Below are 25,747 nucleotides of genomic sequence, written 5' to 3'. Positions count from 1 at the left end.
CCATAGAGCTTCTCCACCTCATCAATAGGTGTATCAATCAACATTTTTGCATAAGCCTCAAGAATATGTGCATCCACTTCATAGCCCATTTCCTCAATCCAAATCTTCCGGGGCTTAACTGCTTCCATAAGTGTTTCATCCTTCTTCACCATGAAGCATATGTCAGATGAATATTTTTCTACAATATGCTTAGGAACCCTTTCCCTAGACTTCGTAGATTTCTGGAACCCCTTGAAATATCCCCATACTTTATCATCTTTTTGACCGCTTAAGGTAGCAATTGACTATTTCAATTGTCTCCCTACCGGGATATCAAATGACCATTGCCTCTTCCCAAAACTAGGTGTATCATTCATAAAAAATAGCATTAAGTAGACAATTAAGTTGCCATATCAGAAGGTTCCTTTCTTTTCTCCCTTAATCTTCCCTAGGTTTATTAATAAATCATCTAATATCAAACTCGCTTTCGGTGAAAACCCTTAACAAATTCTTCCAGTCTTCGGTGAAATCACTCAAGAAGAAATTTGATTTCTCTAAAATGCCTTTTTGATCACTCTTAGTCACTCTCAATCACTCTAAAATCACTCTTAATGCAAGGTGATCAATAATGAAGTGAATTCAACCTTTTATCCTCCATAAATTACCCTAATCTTTCTTTGACATAAATGACTACCGGTGAAAGATACTGGATCTCGAACAAAATATATCCATGCTAGATAAACATCTCTAATGTCTGGAACATCTTCCAAAACCTCTTCCCGGGGCATATGCAACATCTTCATGAATTTTTCCTACCCCTAAGGCATTTTCCTCAGTTACTGGATGAGCTACCTATCGGTGCAAGAGCAACATCCTCTGCCAGATTAGTAATTAGTGCATTTCCATCTGATGATTGTTCTTTAGTCTTTCTAACCCATCTTTGAGTATGATCTTTCCAAATTTCACCAACCTTCTCTTTCCCTTTCTCATTTGATCCTCCATTACCAACTGGTGGATTTCTATTTTTACAAAATTTAGCAATATGTCCAACCTCATTACATGCATAACATGTAACATTGTTCCTTTGAATTTATTTGCTAGAACTAGTGAAATGCTTGAACTGCATTGATTAGCCACATGTCCAAACTTTCCACATGTATAGAATTTAACATTCATTCTACAATCTTCTGTCTTACGACCATACTTATTATATTTAGAACATTTACGAGGAGCAGAATCGGGGTTTTAATTTTCTCTATTTCTACATTGTCTAGCCATGTGACCAAATCTATTACAAACAAAACATTTACCATTAAATTTATAAGCATTAAATATCCTTATCGGTGCCTTATGGTTTTGATCTTCATTAGAAGTACCAGAACTCTATCCTTGCTCAAATCCAAGTCCACTAGAATCTCCAATCTACCTTTGTCTCTTCAACAACTCATCTAGCTGTGCTGAACTAATCTTGATTTTTTCTTTATACTCACTTGTAGTAGTTAGATCTTCTCTCAGAATTATTATTTGTCTCTCAATCTCTTGTTCAATGCTCTGGGATTGTACTAAATTAGTTCTCAACATATCATTCTCATGAACCAACCTACCACATTCTTCAAATTTGTTCTTCAGGGATACAACAATATTTTCTTCCTTTTACTTTCGATCCTCAATCTCCTCAGACATTCTCATAGTTATAGTTTGCATTTCATTTCTCATAACCATGTTCTCCTGACTTAATTTTAATTTTTGACATTGTTCCTTAAGTTCATCTTTCTCTTCATCATCCTGACTTTGCAAAAGTTTCTTCCTCCTAGCTTGAACAAATGATAGCCTCTCTTGTAGGAAAAGAATGAATTCCTTAGCCGAATTCAATTCATCATGTAGCTTTAAGTTCTTCAACCTTTGTGCATCATAATCTTCAAGCGTCATCTCAAGTTATTTCTCCAAACCCATGTCTATGGATTCTGAATTCAGGATCTTCCTCAAGTTGTTAAACTTCCTTCAAGGCACAAGGATCTGATACCAATTGTTGGAATCCAATAACACTCAGAGGGGGGGTGGGGGGGGGGCGTGAATCAGTGTTATACTAGAATGATCAATTTTAGTCTTATTAAAACATGCATACACCAACCAGTATACCAGTACATACAAAATTGAAAGAAGTAAAGCAACCAATAAGCCAATTGCATAAATGAGAATCATAAAACACATAATTATATGTGGAAAACCTCAAAGAGGAAAAACCATGGTGGGATTTGTGACCCACAATATCAATCCACTGGCCATAAGAAGAGATATTACAAAATATAAGGGGCCTGCACTTGGAGGAAGGCTTATAGCCTAGAGCACACTGCTCAATCACAAATGGAGCCTCACTGACTACATAGTAACCCAGATTACAATCCGAAGAAGTGTGGAACTACTAAGATAGCATCTTCTATGCCAAATTACAGTTTTAGTTTCAGCTCTGTTTGTTCCGATCTGAAACCCTAAACCCTTTACCGAAATAACCCTTACATAAATATCCTCACATACATAATCTCTTTGATATATTTTGCATCATATCAAATTCACATATTCATCACCATATCTATATCCATGTCAATATCAAAATGATCTAATCCAAGTGACCTATATACCCTATACAACTTATCATGCCTTATGTCAGCTTACAAAGATAATTACAATATCAAATTACATTTCGGCTAGATAACATAAATGAATGAATATAAAAAACAATTGCCGATGTCGGATCCAAGAGATGTCGGCCTCCAATATCGATAACCATATTCTAAACCATGTCAGCCTACATTTCTAGTAACCAAAGAAATCGTTATGTGTTGTCGGTGCTAGTGCTAATGTAGTGTCTGTGAAGTGCCTGCTAGTACACAACTGAACCAAAACAAGAAGTAGGAACACAATACCATGTTTCCATCAATGAAAACATAGTGAAACCAACCAATTGAGTGTCAATTGCCAACATATACAAGATGAACTTAGTTTGATCAAATTAGAGAGTGTTGAAGAGGCTTACTAGTATGCCCTAAAGGAAGAAGAGAAGCTAAACAAAAGACATGATAAGAGGCAGAGGTGGAAGGTTTACCGAAGGAAGATTTCAAGGAGGAAGAGGAACTTGTAGAGGTCAGAACAAGAACAAGGAAGTGAACAAAGAAGGTAATATTGTTTTCCCAAAATGCACTTGGCGGGGTTTTTGCACTGCCCTCAAGGACAGAAACCAAGTTGGGCCCGCAAATAATGCATGGAGGGGCCAACCTTCAAACCATTTAGGATACTTAGGGACATGGACCAACAATATAACAAGGATCTTCAAATTATCCCTCTACACTTCGGGCTCTGCAAAACTTGGGAGGGTGTTCCCTTAATGCTTCTGCAATCTCTGTACCACACTTGCACGCAACATTAAAACAAAGTAGATGGTTTCACTCCTAAAAGGGGGCTCAAACAAATAGGGAGAATGCTACAGAGTGGCTAGCTCTTAGTGATCCTCGACCTTCTTTGGAGTGTGAGACAACTTTTTGAAAAACAACATCATGCACAGAAAATGAAAAGATATTCTGATATTATCATAGCTATAGCAAGTTATCAATGAGTTATGAGTAAAGAAATGTCATAGAAAAATCACTCAAAGCAACAATCAGTGTCTTATCCATTGGGCAACCGAAATTGTAGAATCTAAAGATAAATATGCAACAGAAACCTTAATCTAATAGACAAAGATCTCGAGACAACATTTCTTTACAATGTATCTCATTTGTCTATCCGAACCATAATACTTATCAGAATCCTTGTATAAACCCTATTAGTTTGCAAATCCTATCTAAGTAGTTTAACCAACCACTTAGGTCAGAGCATAAGATAGAAGAAACATGCATCACAACAATGCAACAAACAAGAAAAACCCTTGGTCTTACTCATTCAAAAACATAACAGAGTCATACATTGGAGAAAATGAATCTAGACAATATTTCCTTTCATTCCATAAGCTATTTTTTGTTACAAATTACATTACATATAACTCCTTCAAGAACCTACAACAAGCTAAGACGCAAAACCCATTTTATTTGCTCTACAAATTCCTCTTACAACCTACTCATTTCACCTAAAACCTACTATACATGACCAAGGATTTGAATCCAAGCTTTTTGGACCAAATTTCTTGACCCCTATCGCATGGCCCTGATTTCCCTTTAATAGAAATAAGGGAGAAACAAGCTTCAGGCTAGAGGAGACAACTGTCACAAGCTTATAAGATCACTTTTTATTTGTTACAAAACATTCCTCACAGTCCTTGCTAGCAGTCATCATGAAGTAGAACCGAAATTTCCCAACTGCATTTTGGTAGAAACAAAATCTTTGATCCATGCCACTATCACCCCTGATGGACTGTGAGATGCTCCTTGATGTTTCATAGAGTACTTCCCATTTCTTGAAGAGGGTTTAGATCCCAACAAGGATTAAAATCGTCCCTCCACTAAAGGAGGAGTTTAGGGTTTTATGCCCAGGATTAGAGAAAGTGGAAAGAGAAGCTTGTGGGGAAACATAGAAGGAGGAGAAGGGGTTGCATCTTGCATGTCATTGTAGAAATGACTGGTTACCAACTCCTTCCCAACCATATTCTTCTCCCATTCCCCCATGAAGCTTCTTCTTTAGATCTCTACCAACCAGTGACAAAGAGGAGGTAGAGGATGTGTCATGCAGGGATGGTTCTGGAAAGAAACAAATTCCAAACCCCCATTGGCTATCCTCCCCACTTCCAAGACTCCATCGACTATAAGCATATTCATTCCCATAGGAAATGCATCTAGTATCACAAAGCTCAATGTAATTCCTGGCACGATATGGCTCAAAAATTGTCTTCATCATATTAATATATTGAGAGAAAATAATGAACTCGTTGTTCTTTCTACCAACTAGAGACACCACTGAGTTGTATTTATAATGAAAATAATTCTCTTAGTAGTGTTCATCCATGGGAAAAATCATCATTCTAATGCTTTTCTACTCATCTTGCCATCAAATGGATTCAAGAAAATATATCCATCAAATCAAGAAATCGTTAGACTTAAATCACCAATTCACTACTTTTCTGACCAAGTTCACCTTACGTGAACGATCTTGTTTCTAATTTCTTGATTTCTTGACTACAGATTCTCTGCTCCAAAATCCTCTTCTCGGATACTGATTTTTTATCTTTTGAAAGTTTCTCAACAATAATCTCTTGATTTTTTGTCTAACTGTGAGAATCCTCGACAGTACACATCCTATGATTTTATTGACAGTTCCTTGATCATCTCACTTCCAGCTCAAAAAATCATCCTTATCCTTTTCATCTCTGTGAAAAACTTGATTTTCTCTTTGTGGCGGCAATGAAAACATGCAAAAATTGCCACCTCAAGTGTTGCCAACTTTGTTCTATAGATACAACTCAACTTAAAAAAAAACCCTTTAAAATGACATTTTGAAAATCAGTCAGCATCCACTTGTCTCGATTTGTCTCTATTTTCCATGTCGGCATACCTACTTCCTCTATCTCTATTTTTCTGCATAAATCAGGAAAAAACAACATCATTTCACATCTTTCAAAAGATGTTTTATATCCATCATAGATCTATCCATCATGGCACATCACGTGATTACCATCCGTCAATGTCAATATCGACCCTCCTACGTAGCAAGTGGGTCCTTTAAAACTTGACGAAGCATTGCCAAATCATCTTGGAAACTCCACTCCATCAGCTACCCTATTGTTTGACTTGCTCAACCTGCTTGGGACACGTGGCATCATCTCACATTTCCATGGTCCTTAACCTCCCCCCATATTTCATCATGGTTTTGCAAGAGTCATCCAATGTTCTCCCTTATTATGCATCGCTTACACAATCCACTCAATATTCATCATTATCTCATGAGCATCTTTTCTGCTTAAGTCAAAACATTTCTGTCCTTTTGAAACTCATGCAAATTCATGGGACCGTTAGTTTCCCGACATTTAATCGAGGAAATAAAACCCAAAATATCAAAGTCGGACTTAGAGAATTGAGAACCCACAAAAATATAAAAAGGGGGGCTTGACCATAATGCAAAAGATAGTTTTCTTAAAAGGTCGGTAGGAAATAACATCTAGGGAAAGAAAGCAGTCCCCTTTTGATGATGGTAAAGACCCTCAAGCTTTAAAATAAAAAAAGGTAACGCAAAAATATAACAGGCCTGTGGTTTACAACAAAATTTCATCCGAGATCATATAAACCTGAAAAACCCTAAACCCTGAGGGCAAAAACAAAGAGCAACATAGAGTCAAAATAACTAAAATCATTGTTAGAGACACCAAATTTTGCATAGTCATTTTCAGGACTATCAGAGGCTCTAGCTGGGGACGACCATCACTCCGGGATGGTATGAGGATGCATAATCTCAGGTGGACTAGACCAACTATAGAGAAGACTGAAAAGGAAACTACTTGGATAGGGTAGCCTAAAACAGAAAAGAAACCTACTCTAATATGTACAAGATCTAATCTACTACTCATGGAAAATAAATACTTCAAGAGAAGTAAAATTCCAAGAATTGTCCATGAACATGAAATTCAATGACTACATCTTGATAGTTCTGATACTTAAAGATAAGTACAGATGCCAAGCTAATAAGATGAGAGGGGGGGGGGGGTGAATCATACAAACTTAATCTTCCAGAAAAACATCTGATTCAACCTCGGTAACATATACTTCAGTAATATAACCAAAACTGCTAAACATACAAACTCAAAAGCATATAAACATCATAACACTCATAACACTGGATTTAACGTGGAAACCCAAATAGGGAAAAACCACTGTGGGATTTCAGACCCACTAAGAAATATACTCTTCTAGAGTATGCTCGGTTAAAAGCAAATCCTGTTAAAGATTATAAACACATTGCTAGATGTGACCCAGTTAAGGGATTTCCCTCATATCTATTAGGATCTTCACCTTGTTAGAAGTGACCTTGTTAAAGGATTTCAAACACTCAATCAGAATATCACCTTGCTAGAGGATTTTACAAATAAGACTGTTAAGTCCACTCGGTTAAGAGATTTTCTGTCACTTCACAAAATAACAGTAATAAAAATCTATCTACAACTTCACATCTAAAATGCTAAAGCGGATTCTTATTTTCTCAATACAATATAGACATAGAACTAATCTTGTCCATCTGTTGGGCTCTATACTCTGTTATTCAAAATAGGTCTTCAAGCTTCTGTGCTCGGTAATCACTATGTAGCATCCCTGTGCATACACTTTCCCGCATACATTGTTTATCAACAGTTCCCTATTTATAAACAATTCACCAACCGCTTAATCTCCTTGATCACATTTCCCATGATCAATCATAGCCATCAGATCTTCAAACTTTGACCAGGTTCAATGTATCCTTAGATCTGAAAACATTTTACCCTGCCTTGGAACTTGCATACATTTCTTGGAACTTGTGCTAGGGTATTGCGGTTCAATCTGAGCTGTAGATCTTCCTGTCAATTTTCCTTTGCCATAGATTCTTTAACAAACTTCATTCATGGCATACCAATCATTTAATCATAGTTAGCTCATCAGTTTCCTTCATTAAATAATGCATGTAATCATTTAATGTATTCTATTATTACTCGGTTGCAACTTGGTAAATACTAAACTTAACTCAGTAGACATTTTGCCTTCATTAACCGATAGCAATAACCTTAGGGTTTACCAACTAGGTTCTTTGCTCGGTAACATAGTATAGTATTAACCTTTCAGTCAATAACATATGTAGGATATCAAAACAATCTAATCAACATGATCTCATCATTGTCTAACTTAGTAATAGTTTCCCATTGAATAACTTATTTCTCCCCTTATCCATCATATTCTATCTATGTCTTTTACCGACATCTTTATACTCATGAAATCATACTTCTCAAGATATGGCAACATCATACTGAATTAGAAAATCAATTTCTTGACATCAATGACAAAATAATAATATTAAGACAGTAAACATCCTTAATCAGTTTTATCCATAATCATCAACAACCTTCTCAATATCCTTATTGAAATGCCAACAATCTCCCCCTGTCTGTTATAATGCCAAATGCCAACACATCTATCATTTCTTGGAGAATATATGAAATGAAAACCCTCTCCCCTCTTGCTTTGAATCAAATATGGGCCTAAGCAGATGACATAAATTTACCATGCCTTCCTTTGTCTTCCTTCCTATCAAAAGATGAATACAGTTGCTATTTGTACAAGTTTCATGTCTTCCTTCCTTTATTCAAAAGATGAATACAGTTTCTATTTGTACAAGTTTCATGACTTCCATCTGTAATTCATCATTTTGGTGTTAGCTTCTTTTCTAGTTCCATTCTAACTCACCAAAGCTTCAACCCTCAACTGTATTTAGTTTTCATGTTACCATCACAAGTATGAAAACACTTGTATATGTTCATTAGGTTGCAGAGTTAACCTCTCTCCCCTGCAACCTATGTTGTAGTTTGAGAAAATCAAACTCTAATTGATGGCCCAAGGCCATAAAAAATGAAGCACTGGTGTTTTCCTTTATCAAAAATTTGATTTTCATCCACACATGTAATCAATGAGTTGAAAATATTACCATATACATGTTGACCACCTTCAAAAACATTTGCAAATTACAAACCCATCCTGCACTTGATATCATCTAAGTCTCTTCTGATTGAGGAAACACTCAACTAGAAAGTAATCAGGAACTCTGACTTGTATTCTTGCACATTGCTATCATCAGGGACCAATTAAACTCCTTGATCAGCTTGGATGGCAATTCAAGAATAATTTGGTCTACTACATAAGGCTTCTCTTGAAATAAGATGGGTCGTATGTCATTAGTCATAATACTTATTTCAAGCATATCTACTCAGACCATCTCTTCATGCTCATTACCATGAATATACCAACATGGTGTAAGTTATAGCATATCTTCTTTATTGGAGCACATCATGGAGTTCCTTGGCTTATCAGTAAAGAATGGTGCAATAATATTTGAGGTTTCACCATTACACACAGTTAATTCCCGAGAACATAAATTTATCTCAGAAAAACCACGCACCCTATCATTATCACTATTAGGTGTACACCCTTCTAATTCTTCTTGATACAGGCTATCAGATCCACCCAAGCCATAAGATTTAAGACAAATCCTTTGTGTAGCATCCTTACTGAAAGGAGCAATAATTCTATCACCTAATGTAGCCACTGAAGTTACCTCCATCTCTATACAATTTGTATCATACAAGCTTTTATTAACCTTTTCTTCACTAATATGAGGAATAACCACTGTTTGAGACAAGTTCTCTTCACTCATACTTTGATCCGAATCATAGGTTTTAACATATATTTTTTGATCAACAAAAGTATAAATGCTTTGGCATTGATCTCCAATTATTGACCCACACTTTTCTTCAACATCTGGTATTTTTGGATAACAAGCTTTTGTAGTGAAATAATCTTTAGAGATTCCATATTTCAAATTATTATCAATATCCATTGCTATCCTATAAGCCTGGTACAGGGTTTGAGGATTTTATCCCTTATTAAGTAGCTCATTTCTTCATCAAATGCTACTAAGTAAACAACCAATCATACTGCATTATTTGTCTTGTAACTTTCAAGAATATTATCCAATATTCTCGCAAATCCGAGATTAAAAATAGGGAGCAATTCATCCTCTGTTCTTTTAATATCCATGAATCCTTTTATAGCCAAACTTGTATTGACCCTCTCACCAAATTGTTCCATAAAATATGCATTCAACTTCTCCCATGAAGAAGTAGAACTTGTTGGTAAATATTAAAACTAGTCCCTAGTATTTTCTTTTAAATATTGGACAAACAACTTCATGCAGACATCTTCCTGACTAATCTTAAAATCTCCTATTAGATCAAAAAACCTTTGCAGGTGTTGATGTGTTGATTTTGATCTTCTCCTATTAAAAACTGACAAATGTTCCCTTACAAAAGTAGGAACAGGGTTTGGGAAACCCTCAATACCATTAAAGTTTAATGGTCTATATCTTTTAACAGAAAACATTCTGTTATGCCTTGACAATGAGTGCATATGTTGCTTGTTTATACTTAAAATTTCTCTTGGGCATATGAGCAATAACACATCTATTTAATAGTCTTACAATATTACAATGTATGACCCAAAAACATACTTCACTCACCTTATTACAGGCTTTGCAATTAAAATCTATAAGTATGTAAGAAAATTATGTTTATTTCCCTCCTTAGTGCTTATCTCACTTAATATGTAAGTATTTCATACAACTGAATTTCATGAAAATTCAAAATATATGGAAGTAGTGTAGCAGTCAAGACTCAGGTTTGCTAGTTCATTGCAGAAATATGCTTCTGGGTTCTTAGGTCAAATCAAACCCAATACTGCTACTCCTTCTTTGTCATGTAAATTCTTTCCTCAACTTGTAGGGGTACCTCACCATAAGAGCTCAAATCTGCTTCACTTCTACTGTAGGCTCCTTAGTTCTTCTTAATGTTTCTTCAAAAATCACATAATGGTGCAGAGATCTCAGAGTTGCCACCCACAATTTGTGAGATATCTTTTTGTAATATAGACAAATCTCAACAAAAGTTACATTGAAAAGTGAATTGCAACAAATTCCCAAGCAACATTTATGAGAATTGACTCAACCAATAAATACATGGACTGCTACATTCTCATGAATTTTGTGCAGATTTATTCTAGTAGATAAGGGATATTGGTGGTTCAGATAGGGTAGTCTCCACCACTATGACCATTTCATTGTTTCTCAACTAGAGATTCTAGACTGCTATCCCCAGCAAAGTCATCATTTTTTGTTGGTTCCCCAGAACGCACTTGGTGGGGTTTTTGCACTGCCCCCAGGGACAGAAACCAAGTCGCACCCTTGAATCATGCATGGAGGGGCCAACCTCTAGACCATTTAGGATACTCAGGGACTTGGACCAACAATATAACAAGGATTTTCTGATTATCCTTCTACACTTCGGGCTTTGCAAAACTTGGGAGGGAGTTCCCTTAATGATTCTACAATCTCTGCACCACACTTGTGGGAAGCATTAAAACTAAGCATATGGTCTCATTCCTAAAAGGGGGCTCAAACAAAGAGGCAGAAAGTTACAGAGTGGCTAGCTCTCAATTATCCTTGACCTGCTTTAGAGTGTGAGACAACTTTTCGGAAAACAACATCATGCACAGAAAATGAAAAGATATTCTGATATTATCATAGCTATAGAAAGCTATCGATGAGTTATGAGTAACAAAATGTCATAGAAAAATGACTGGAAGCAACAATCAGTGTCTTATCCATTGGGCAACCGAAATTGCAGAATGCAAATATAAATATGCAACAGGATCTTTAATACAATAGCCAAAGATCACAAGACAACACTGCCTCACAATGTATCTCATCTATCTATCCCAACCCATAATACTGATTAGAATCCCTATATAAGCCATCTGAATCTGCAAATCCTATCTGAGCAGTTTAACCGATAGAAGAAATATGCATCACAACAATGCAATAAACAAGAAAAACCCTTGATATTACTCATTCAGAAACATAATAGAGTCATGCATTAGACAAAATGAATTTAGACAATATTTTCATTCATTTCATAAGCTATTTTCAATTACAAATTACATTACATATAACTCCTTCAAGAACCTGCAACAAACTAAGACACAAAACCCATTTTATTTGCTCTACAAATTCCTGCTATAGCCTACTCATTTCACCTAAACTTACTATACATGACCAAGGATTTGAATCCAAGCTTTCTAGACCAAATTTCTTGACCCCTGTCTCATGGCTCTAATTTACCTTTTATAGAAACAAGTGAGCAACAAGATTTAGGCTAGAGGAGACACCTATCACAAGCTTATAAGACCACTTGTTATTTGTTACAAAACATTCCTCATAGTCTCCCAAAAGACTATCCTTGGTGGCAGTCATGATGAAGTAGAACCAAAATTTCCCAACTGCATTTTCATAGAAAAAAAATCTTTGAGCCATGCCATTATCACCCTTGATGGACCGTGAGATGATCCTTGATATTTAAAAGAGTACTTCCCCTTTCTCAAAGAGGGTTTAGATCTCAACAAGAAGTAAAATTGCCCCTCCACTAAAAGAGGAGTTTTGGCCTTTATACCCAAGATTAGAGAAAGTGGAAAGAGAAGCTTGTGGGGAAACATAGAAGAAAGATAAGGGGTTGAAGCTTGCTTGTCATTGCAAAAATGACTAGCTGCCAGCTCCTTCCCAACCATATTCTGCTCCCATTCCCTCACGAAGCTTCTTTTTTAGATCTTTGCCAATGAGTGATAGAGAAGAGGCAGAGGATGTGCCATGCAGGGCTGGTTCTAGAAAGAAATAGATTCCAAACCTCCATCTGCTATCCTCCCCAATTCCAAGACTCTGTTGACTATAAACATACTCATTCTCGTAGGAAATCCATTCAGTATCACAAAGCTCAGTGTAACTCCTGTCACGATATGGCTCAAAAATTGTCTTCATCATTTTAAAATCTTGAGAGAAAATAATGAACTCTCTGTTCTTTATACCAACTAGAGACACCACCAGGTTGTATTTATAATGAAAATACTTCTCTTAGCAGTATTCATGCATCGGAAAAATCATCATTCCAATTCTTTTCTACTCATCTTGCCATCAAATTGATTCAAGAAACTATATCCATCAAATCAAGAAATCGTTAGACTTAAATCGCCAATTCACTGCTTTTCTAACCAAGTTCACCTTATGTGAACGATCTTCTTTCTGATTTCTTGACTACAAATTCTTTGCTCCAGAATCCTCTTCTTGGATACTGAGTTTTTATCTTTTGAAAGTTTCTCAGCAATAGTTTCTTGATTTTATATCTAACTATGAGAATCCCTGATAGTATGCATCCTATGATTTTGTTGACATGTCCTTGATCATCTTGCTTCTAGCTAAAAAATCATCCTTATCCCTTTCATGTCTCTGAAAAACTTGATTTTCTCTCTGTTGCGGCAATGAAAACATGTAGAAATTGCCACCTCAAGTGTTGTCAACTTTGTCCTACAAATAGAACTTGACTTAACAAAACACCCTTTAAAACGACATTTTGAAAATCAATCAGCATCCACTTGTCTCGATTTGTCTCTATTTTCCATGTTGGCATGATTACTTCCTCTATCTCTATTTTCCCTCGTAAATGAGGAAGAAACAACCTCATTTTACCTCTTTTGAAAGATGTTTAATATCCATCGTAGATCTATCCAGCATGGCACCTCGCGCGATCATTATCGGTCAATGTCGATATTGACCCTCCTATGTAGCAAGTGGGCCCTTTAAAACTTGACAAAGCATTGCCAGATCATCCTGGAAACTCCGCTCTGGTAGCTACCCTATTTTTTGAATTTCTCAACCCACTTGGGACATGTGGCATCATCCCACAATGTTGTGGTCCTTAGCCTCCCCCATCTTGAATCGTGGTTTTACGAGAGCCATCCAATCTTGTCATGCCCAAACTTTTGGGCAAAAATGGAACAACAATTGTTTTTTAAAACAACATAAATGTACTAAATACTCTACATTAAAAATGGGTTAAACAAGTTTTGTCTTAACTAAAGGTTAACTCAGAAATTAAAAGAATGGTTTCCTAAAGTTGATTTAATTAACTCAACCATTATAGCATTAACATTTAAGGTAGACTAATTATACCCCAAAAAGGGTTGTCACAACTCAATTAATTAATTTCCCCTAATTAAATTCTCCAATAATAAATCAAAAGATATTAATTATCTCAATAGTATTTAAATACTCAAGAACTAAATAAATTAACGCTATCTCATATTAAAATAATCAATTAAGCAACGCGAATAACGCTTTTAAATTTAACTAATAAAATTAACCAAATGAAATATAAATTCATTTCACAAATAAGTTGAATTTTAATCCCCCTTTAGATATTAAATATCAAGTATTTAATATTCGTCCAATAATGACCTTATAGGTTAAAATAAACATTTTACTTTTTAATAGTTTCCAATATTAAAATTCACAAATGAAATTTAACTAAACATATATATATATATATATATATATATATATATGATTATTAGCATATATATATATATATATATACATAAATATAATTACCTAATAAATAAGATACATTTAGAACTATTTATCTCTACATCAATCTTAGAAATAATCATTTCTAAAACATTGACTAATTACAAATGGGGGTTATCCTTTTCAAATTTGAAAAGGTTTTCCCCCCCTTTATTCATTATTATATTATTTACTCTTTTCTTCTATAACCCTAACTAGGGTTCTATTCTTTTTTTTTATAACTAAATCTTATTCTATTTTTAACATATACTAACCCTAACCTGAAATTGGGTTAGGGTTTTCTTTTATTACTAATTTTTTTTGGACAAAGTATGTGTGTGTGTGTAGGTGAGGAAAGGATCGACAACCATGGTGGCCGAAGTTATCCGCGGGTTGCACAGGGAATGGTGATCATGAAGTGTGCAGGGAGTGTCGAAGGAGGCACACAGGGAAGGTAGGGCCATGCCTGTGAGTCGTGGCCCACAGTGCGGCCATGGTCGCCTGTGGGTCGCAACCCATAGTGGTGGTTGAAGACGCCCCTGTGGGTTGCAGCCCATAGTGCATTCGGAGCCACTCTGTGGGTACGCACCCACAATGCCTCAAGGCACCGAGACCCTCTCAGCCCCGAACTTGCAAGGTCAATTTTTTTAAAAAAATATATATTTTTTGTTTTTGTTTTAAGATGGCATGTATATATATATATGTATATATATATACATATATATATATATATATGTATATATATATACATATATATATATATATGTATATATATATACATATATATATAGGGTAGCAGACTGCTTCAAGATTTAAATATTAAATAATCAAAATGCTAAAGTAGTAAGCATTTCTTTTTATTTCTAGATTACTCATATATTATTAACTATGCATATTTTAATATAAAAGCAACATATAGGTATACTTATTTTTCTTAAAGAATACAACAGTCTAGATGTAAATTTACAACTTTAGGCATAAACTTTATATAATGTGTGTGTGTGTGTGTGTGTATATATATATATATATTTGAGTATATATATATATATGATTAAATCTACATTTCCATAGCTTAGAGCGGGCTAAATTTCAAATAACAGAATAGAAGTAAATTTTATTTTCTTTTATAACATATAGCTTCCTTTTGATTTAAAACATACAATATCTAAATTTACAAAAATACTTTCCACTTCTACATGCATTTTCAGATTAGGAAAAATACGACAGTAATAGAATTTATTTACAGCTGCAACTATCTTTATCTAATTTCTCTCTTTTTTTTATTATCAAAAAACAACAAGATGAAATGCATTATTAATGATAACTCTAAGATATCTATTTATTTTTCCTTTGTATCTGAACTATAGACTTAAGCAATTATTTCATTTCTATTTAAAAGTGACTACTGTATTAACATTTAACTCTGCATTTCTTTTTCAATAACACTTAGAAACAATATATAATATCATTCTAAATCTCTTTTTTTTCAAGTAACTATATCACTTAAAGAAATAATCCAAAAAAATGTATTCTTCTCCTTGAAAGAATATACACTTCAAAATAAATACATCTTTATTACATGGTAAAACAAATCCAATAGTTACATTTTGTACATCATAGTTTCTTTTATACAAATAGGTAAATAACAAAATCAAGCCTCTCATTTCTACTAAATGAGGGCTTGCCAAATACATGTATTCTCTTTTTGCAACTAAATACAAATAAACAATAGGATCAACCATAGCTTCCTTCCCAATCTTTTCCCAAGCAAACTTGCAAAAAAAATTTGTAGGGTGTGGCCATGGAGACTCACCTCCCAACCTAGGCTTACAAGAAGCCACCCCCGAGCTAGGAGAACCAAGGCTAAATGAACTACACTCAAGCATAAACACATAAGAAAGACGAAAACACAACACAAACACTCCCAACCCAAGGATGAACAAAGTCACTCAGTGACTATAACTTGAGGGGTGAAGGTGGACCAAATACCTAGAGGAGAAATCTACAAGTAGGAGAACAAAATACCATTGCAAGGCTACCAAGTAGAATAACTACAAGTTTTAAACTTGTCCCAATAAATCCTTATGACCCCCAAGGCATAGAAGCCATCAAACTCCCCTTATTAACCCCATTGCATAAACAAAACACTATGCAGCAAGGGTCCCATAATCCCTTGTGTATCACTTTCTTCCAAAGAGAGCCTCTACACTCTTAGGCTGTCAAACAACCCTTCACCCCAAGGCCACTCTACCCTCCCAAGGGTGAGTTTGGCATTGAAAACTCCCAAAACAATAAACATGAAACAACAAAAGAAAACCACAAGAAGAACACATCTTTTCCAAAACAACAAGAAAATAACCAAAGGCACAACCCATACATTCATTCATACACAAAGTAAGACATAAAAAGAAGTAAACAACCAACCTTAAATCCTACAAATGGATGAATAAATGTTGTAGAAGAGCTGCCCAATCCACTATCTTTTCCTTCACAAGACTTAGCCAAAAACTTCCGAGTCCAAAAAAAATTTCTCAAGAAAATCTATGTCTCCAAAAATGGAGGGTGGGTGTTCAAACTTTTCCCTCCCAAACCATTCCCTAAGAAGACACTCCTCATTCTTTCCAATCCTCTTGGGAAGGGTGAGGGATGTTCATAGGTTGGTCTTCCCAACACCTTACAAGCTCTCTAGCCAAGGCACCTCAAAAAGGTAAAAGGAATGGGGAAGGGCAATAACACTCATGAGGAAGGTTGTCTAACCTAGGTAGGATCCTAAAAAGTTGAATTCAGCCATCTTGGAAAACTCAACTTTTGGGGTGACTAAACAGTCCCTAAGGAGTGGACAGATGGCTAAAATTGGTCTTCATCCATAGGTACATCATATGGTCCACTAAAAATGCTGCTAACTTGACTCTAGAAGTTAGTTTAACCCTCTAGAAACTCACCCAAAGTTTACCTACGGGTCAACCCTGAGTTGACCTTTCTAATGACTCCCTATCCAAGACTTTTTTGGGACCATACTAGGATAATTAAAAAAATGCATTAGTAAAACAAATTCCTTCCAAGGGACATGTTATTGCCAACTCGCTTTACAACACGTGTCAAGTGACACCACAAAAATTACACATCACTAAAATACACATGGCAATGTCCCTTTTTTTTGGAATTAATAAATTAAACAATTTTCAAATTAAATACACATCCAAGCATAAACATTTACAAACGAGGTGTTGTCTCTCCAAATAGACAACCTTTGGCTTCACAAATGCACATAGGTTTAGGCTTGATTCTTCGAATATTTTCCATGGTCACACGGAATAGTTTTGCACATTAGTAATTCCAAAAATTACGTATAATATTATCATATGAAAAGAATACAATTCAAACATTGCATACAATTTCAATTATAATAATCAAGTTTCCAATTATCTAATAACATCCACATAAACTATTCTACTAAATGGCATCATCATAATTATCATGAAATTTAATCATTTATAATGCATGCATCCATAATTTCTAGCATCAAAATAAAGTACTGTAAATCAAAGATAAATGACATACACTATATCAATGTTATCCAATCATTGGATCATATAAAATGTATGTCCATGATGCATCAAAATATAATATCAATAATAGGTCCAACATGAAAATAACTGAAATGCTATGATGGCTCAGGGTAGGGCCTCACAAATCTGGTCGCTCATTATGCGTCGCTTACACAGTCTGCTCAATATTCACCGTTATCTTACAAACATCTTTTCTGCTTAAGTCAAAACATCTTAGTTCTTTTCAAACTCATGCAAATTCATGGGACCATTAGTTTCTCGGTATTTAATTAAGGAAATAAAACCCAAAATATCAAAGTCAGACTTAGGGAATTGAGAACCCGCAGAAATATAAAATGGGGGGCCCGACCATAATGCAAAACACATAATTTTCTTAAAAGGTCAGTAGGAAATAACATCTAGGGAAAGAAAGTGGTCCCCTTTTAATGATGGTAAAGGCCCTCAAGCTTTAGAATGAAAAAAGGTAACGCGAAAATATAACAAGTTTGTGGTTTACAACAAAATTTCATCTGGGAACATATAAACCTGAAAAAAGCCTAAATCATGAGGGTGAAAATAGAGAGCAACATAGAGTCTAAATAACTAAAATCATTGACAGAGACACCAAATTTTGTATAGCCATTTTCAAGATTATTAGATAATTCATACCAGAAAGATGATAGAAATTTCTATCGGAGGAGAGAATCGGATGGCTACCGGAATGAGAATTTTGGAAGGCAAGACAAGACAACATTTAGAGGAACTTGCTATAAGTGTGGAGGAGAAGGATATTGTTCTTTCAAGTTTAAGAAGACAAAGAATACTAGAAGAGTAGCAGTGGTGGAAGAAAACCCCACCAGATTAGATAATAAACTAGAAGATGGAGAACTATTGATGATGAGGAGAGCTTTGTGTCATACCGAGAGAGATGAAGAACCCTTGCAGAGGAAGAATTTGTTCAAGACTAGATGTAAGGTATCCGGTAAGTGTTGTAAAGTTGTTATTGATAGTGGTAGTTCAGATAATCTTGTTTCGAAAGAGATGGTGAATAAGTTGAATTTGGAGAGATTGAAACACCCTAAACCTTGTCAAATAGCATGGATTCAGGATGAACATAAGTTGTTAGTAAGTGAGAAATGTTTGGTGAAATTAAAAATTGAGAATTATCATGATGAAGTCTTGTGTGATATTATGCCTATGGATATTTGTCATCTTTTGTTGGGTAGACCTTGGCAGTACATGATAGGAGGAAGAATACATACACTATTCTGGCCAATGGGATGAAGCAAACCTTGTTGCCCTTGGAGGAACCTTTGAAGAATGAAGTTTGTATGAATGCTAGAATCTGTTTGGTAGAAAGAAGGAAATTCCTAGATGGATTGAGACATGAGAATGTGTGTTTTGCCTTAATTCCTAAGAAGACTAAGAATCCAGAGCATGAAGAGGAACAATTGGAAGAGATTAAAGATTTGCTGATAGAATATGAAAACATCATTTCAGATAATGTGCCTGATGAATTGCCACCTATGAGAAGTATCTATCAGGGCATGGACTTGGTTCCTAGAGCTAGTTTGTCTAACAAAGCTGCACACTGAATGACACCAGTAGAGAATGAAGAGTTGAATAGACAAGTGCAAGATTTGTTGAAGAAAGGTTTGATCAGGGAAAGTCTGAGCCCTTGTGCAGTACCAACAGTATTAGCACCTAAGAAGAATGGAGAGTGGAGAATGTGTACTGATTCCAAAGTAATAAACAAGATCATAGTGAAATACCGGTTTCCTTTGCCTAGGATGGATGACATAATGGACTATTTGAGTGGAGGCAAATACTTTACAAAGATAGATTTGAAGAGTTGATATCATCAAATCAGGATCAGGGAAGGAGATGAGTGGAATACAACATTCAAGACAAATGAAGGAATGTATGAATGGTTGATGATGCCTTTTGGGTTAACTAATGCACCGAGTACTTTCATGAGGCTGATGAATGAGGTATTGACAAAATTCTTGGGTAAGTTTGTTATTGTATATTTGGATGACATCCTCATTTTCAGTAAGACAAAAGAGGAGTATTTGTTGCATTTGAGACAAGTTTTTCAGAGGTTAAGAGAAGAAAAGTTGTTGATAAATATTAAGAAGTGTACTTTCATGAAGGATGTGTTAGTCTATCTAAGATTTGTGATATTTGAGGATGGTTTGAAGATGGACCTTGAGAAAGTAAAAGAAATTGTTGAGTAGCCTACACCAGAAAGCATTAGAGAGGTAAGATCATTTCATGGATTAGCAAGTTTCTATCAGAAGTTCATCAAAAAATTTTGTTCAGTTTATAACCCTATGAATGAGACCATAAGGGGAGATCAAAAGGAATTCAAGTGGACCACTAGAGAAAACAAAATTTTTGAAATGTTGAAGCAAAAATTGACTGAGCAACCTGTGTTAGATTTACCGGATTTCAATAAAGTATTTCAAGTGGATTGTGATGCAAGTGGAACAACAATAGGAATAGTCTTGAGTCAAGAAGAGAGAGCAGTAGCTTATTTCAATGAGAAATTGAATGATTCCCGAAGGAGATATTCAGTGTATGATTAGGAGTTTTACGCCATAGTTCAAGCCTTGAATAAGTGGAGACATTACATATTGCCTAAGGAGTTTGTGTTGTATACAGATCATCAAGCTTTGTAGTATTTGAAGAATCAGAGTAAGTTCAATCAGAGACATATGAGACGGGAAGAGTGTTTGCAGAGTTACACCTTTGTGTTGAAGCATAGAAGTGGAAAATCTAACAAAGTTGTTGATGTATTGAGAAAGAGAAGGAATTTGCTGATAGAGATGAAAGTGACAGTATTAAGATTCGAGGAATTGAAGACCTTGTATGATGATAACCCAAAATTTGCAGAACCTTGGAAAGCATGTAGAGAACTAGTTATGGTAGAGGGTATGTGTAGGATCATGGTGGACCAAACAGGCCCTTAAGTGGCAATGAAAATAAAAAAACAGAGTTAGGCAACTTGACATAAATTTTTGAATAAGCTACAAACATTATTTCAAAAATATGTAAGAATATAATTTGTAGAAAATTGAATGTAGTTTCTAAGATACTAGTTTTTGTCTGAAAATAAATAAATCTATTTGACCAAAATTTGAAATTTCAATGCAATATTACTAAAATTTTAGGAAAAAGATAAGAAGCGGGTGCCTGTCTGACCACCCTAATTACAATAAAATTATAATATTTTTTTATAAGATTTTAGTTATAAGTAGGAGACTCATGTCTGGATGTGACACATATTTTTTGTATTTTTTTTTGAAATAAATAATTAGTTATGATTTTTTTACTACAACTTTTTAAAAATATAAAAAACTCATATGTCTGACCACTATAACTTGGTCAAAACTTTATGAAATTTATTTTTTGTTTTTTTAATACTATAGTATATGAAGCATAGAATGTGATGCATGTTTCAGATTCAAAAAATGTGATATCGTTTGAAAGTTATAGATGTTTTTCAATCATCCTATCAATCAAAACTTTAGTCAGAATATCACCACTTTTTGGCCCCTCATAATCCTGCATATACCCTAGATAGAAGCAAGTGGTTGGATTACTTCATTTAGGATGGGATGTTATTCAGAAGAGTTCAGTTGTGCATACCTAAGAGTTCTATGAGGGAGAATCTGATAAAGGAGAAACATAGTGGAGGATTAGTTGGACATTTTGGTATTGAGAAAATAGCAACATTGGTGAGTGAGCAGTAATTTTGGCCCCAGATTCATAAGGATGTTAAGAGATATGTGCAAAGTTGTAGAATTTGTCAAGTTGCAAAGGGTAGTAGTCAAAATTTGGGATTGTATAAACCTTTGACAATACTAGTAACACCTTGGGAGGATATAAGCATGGATTTCATACTTAGATTACCTAAAACACTAAGAGGGAATGATTCTATATTTGTGGTAGTGGATAGATTCTCAAAGATGGCTCATTTCATACTTTGTAAGAAGACATCAGATGCATTACAAGTAGCCAACCTATTTTTCAAGGAAGTAGTGAGATTGCACGGATTATCTAAGAGTATAGTTTCAGATAGAGACACTTAGTTTGTTGACTAATTTTTGAGAACACTTTGGAAGAAGATGAAGACAGATTTGAAGTTTAGTTCAACTTTTCATCCATAGATTGATGGATAGGAAAAAGTAGTTAATCGTAGCTTAAGAAATTTATTGAGATGTTTAGTTGGAGATCAAACCGGAAGTTGGGGTTTGATCCTTGCAAAAGTAGAGTTTGTCTACAACAATTCAGTAAATAGGAGTACCTAAAGAACACCTTTTGATATTGTTACCAGAGTGCATCCTAGAGGTATATCAAAACGAAGGGATATTAGCAGTGAAGACCACAGAAGTTTAGAAGCAAAAGACTTCACAAATCACATGGAAACCTTACATATTTAGGTTAAGAAGCATTTGGAGGACATGAAAAACAAGTATAAGGAGAAAGAAGATAAGAAGAGGAGACATAAGTAATTTGAAGTTGGTGATGAAGTGATGGTATATTTGAGAAAAGAAAGATTCCTGGTTGGAACTTATAACAAATTGCCAATGAAAAGCTTTGGACCTTGCAAGATTTTGAGGAAGTTTAGTTTTGGGAATGCATATGAAGTGGAGTTACTAGATAGTTTGAGTATTTCACTTGTGTTTAACATTGCATATCTTCGTGAGTATCAAGAACCAGAATTTAGTGAGGACCATATTGCAAACTTGGAAAACTAGTTACCCCAGAAGGAACTAGATCAGATTGAAGACATTTTGGACAATAAGATTGGGTGTAGTACTCAGAGCAGACAGTATAAGGAGTATCTTGTGAAGTGGAAGTATAGACCAGTTGAAGATTCATCTTGGATTTCTCAAGAAGAGGTAGTCTGCCTTGGTTTTCCTTTGACCCCAGCAAAGTGAGAGGCTCACTTTTTCAATAACCCTAGATGTCTGATGTAGGAGCATCCCCGGTTCATAGCAATCTTGCATCAACCAAAAATATTATCCTTTTTGTTTACAATTTTAGTTTTTCTTTCTATGTGTACTGGTTTTGGCTCACCGGATCCTATGGATTTGGATTCTACTTGAAGAATTGATCATCTTTCTTATTTCCAGACCTTATTGCATTTGGATCATTTTTTGGCAAGTTATTACTATCTGTTTCCATGATAGTTTCCTGTTACCAGTTGACAGTTTCTTATTACCAATTGCCTGGACTTATTTTTGGTGATCTACTACAATCCCTTTCGAAGTTTGTAGATCCTTGGGCATTGATTTCGATGTTTATTGGTGTGTGACCAACCTTTTGTCGCAATCTACACTTCATCCTTTGGATTTTCCGGAGGAATCTCTTGGCAGAGGACAAACTTGTTGGTTTTACATGTTAGGTCTTGTTCTTCTGGGTTTGATCCCTTTTCAGGCCGACCAGATCCCCTTGGATCATATATAATTGTAATTTCACATTAGAATGTAACAATTGAACAATCAAGTAGTTAGTCTAAGCATAAAAGATAGATCTTAAGATTGAAGGTCCCAGTTGTGACCTATTCTATACCTCAAGCATGTTTAAGTAGGCTTGTGAGCCAGTTTCGGTAACCCAGTTGTTACCGGTTGGTTGTAATCAGTTTTCATGTTGTAATTCAATTTGTTCTACATTTCCTCCATCATATCTTTGTGTTTTCATTGTGTTTACTCTTGTTGACTGGTCTAGATTGATCTCTTTGAGGTCCCTCCTAACCAATGACTGATTCAATTATCCTCATTATGTAAGGTACTTGACCTTTCACTATCCTTTCCTTCTATGGCCAAAATTAATGATTTATCATTTGACTCATCACAGTCTTCTATTTTAGAGGAATAGGTCTTTATTGAACAAAAACTCTTTTTAGGCTTATCTTTGTCTTTTATTCTTTTGGTTTTGTCATCTCTTCTATAATTATCCTTTCTCTTGTTATCATCATTTTATATATTATAGTTATCTTCCTTGAAGGTAAATCTAGTAGCATAATGACCAATTATTTTACAATTAAAACATTTTAAGTACAACTTATCTTTGTATTTTCTAGATCCTTTATTTAGTCTCCCCACAAAATTATCTTCAATATACTTTTGGTCATTACTTGTTTTAGGTACATCTTCAATCTTCTTGATGGATTTGAATGCAACTTGCTTCTTGTCTTTGTGCAAATCCTCAAACTTTGAGATCTCAATGCTGGAGAGTGATCCATAAAGATGATCCATGGTATATGTATTTGTGTTATGACTTTCTTCAATAGCATACAACTTAGTTTTGTACTATCAAGGTAGTGTCCTCATTATTTTTGTCACAACTTCATTTTCTTTCAATTCTCCTGCAATACCTTTGATTGCATTTACTATCTCATTCGCTTAGTACATGTAACCTTCAATGTTCTCATCTTTAGACATCCTCAATGTCTTAAATCTATACTTTTGATTTTACAATAATACCTAGATTGAACCTAAACTACCCAAATGTATCCTTTGAAAGTGACTTTGTGAAATTGTTTGCAATTTGATCCTTTGCAAAAAAACACTCCAATCTAACGCCTTGCTATGCAACCTTCTCTCTTAGATAGTGATATCAAATAGAAATATGTTTAGCCATTAAATTCACTTAGAATTATTTACAACACTTGTATTATTGAACACATAATAGGAATAGGTTTATCACCACCTTGAAATCCTTCAATGTTTGCTTCATCCACAACACTTGAGTGTAGCAAAATGCTACAACAATATACTCAACCTCTATTGTTGATAAAGATAATGAACCTTTCATCTTACTAAACCAGGGGACTAATTTGTCTCCCAAGAAAAATGTACTAGCACAGGTACTTCTTTTATCATCCACACAACCATCCCAATCAACATTAGCATAGGGCTTCAAAGAGAAACCAACATCCTTCTTATACCTCAAACCATAGTCTGGAGTGGCCTTCAAATACATGAATATCCTTTTCACAACCTTCCCATGAGATTGTTTAGGGTTAGATATCTTGAAAATAGACATACTGCATGCATAATGTTAGGTCTAGAAGCAATCAAATACAATAGTCCTCCAATAATAGAGATATAAAGTGTATGATCAACTCTTAGAGGCTCATCATAATTTCTCAAATGACAACCAATAGCCACAGGGGTGTTCACTAGTTTAGAATCCTCCATACCAAACTTTCTCAGCATCTCCTTAACATACTTAGCCCGAGAAATAAAGATACCCTCTTCTAATTGATAAATTTGAAGACCAAGGAAGAAAGACAACTCACCAATCATAGACATCAAATTCTTTCTACATTTCCTCTATAAACATATGCTACATACCATCATCTCCACCAAAGATGATGTCATCAAAATATACAACTATCAAAAACTTGTCTTCCTCAACCTTAATGTACAGATTCTTATCAATGATAAATTTCTTGAAACAGATCTTGATGAGGTAAGTATTTATCAAACCTTGCATACCAATCCATATGGGCTTGTTTGAGACTATACAATACCTTTTCAAGTATACAAACCATGTCTAGGCCCTATGATAATTGAAACCCATCAGGCTGGTCTATGTAAATAACTTGCCATTCAAGAAGGTTGACTCTACATCCATTTGATACACCTTGAAGTTTTTATGAGCTTTAGATGCAATAAATATCAAAATTTCTTCCATCCTAGCCACGAGATCAAATGTCTACTCAAAATTAATTCCTTCCAACTGTAAATAGCCTTTGAAGGCCAATATTTTCTTGTTCTTTGTTACCTCTCCTTCCTCATTCACTTTATTTTGGAATACTCACTTTGTTCCTATAACATTCTTATCTATAGGTATGGGGACTAATCCTCATGTCATTGTAGAAAAATCATCAATAAGAAACATAAAGCACCTTTCACCATTGATTCATTGTATTTTGTTAGGTCCTCATAAGTCCTAGTGTGTATTAGCTCCAAGGGTTTTGTATATGAGTACTCCTTATTCTTAGATCTTGTCCTTGTCCACTTTTCCATTTTAAATTATTTGCA

This window comes from Cryptomeria japonica, chromosome 8 (assembly GCF_030272615.1).
Source record: "Cryptomeria japonica chromosome 8, Sugi_1.0, whole genome shotgun sequence".
In the NCBI taxonomy this organism is placed as follows: domain Eukaryota; kingdom Viridiplantae; phylum Streptophyta; class Pinopsida; order Cupressales; family Cupressaceae; genus Cryptomeria; species Cryptomeria japonica.
Note: the sequence above shows the minus strand (reverse complement) of the source record.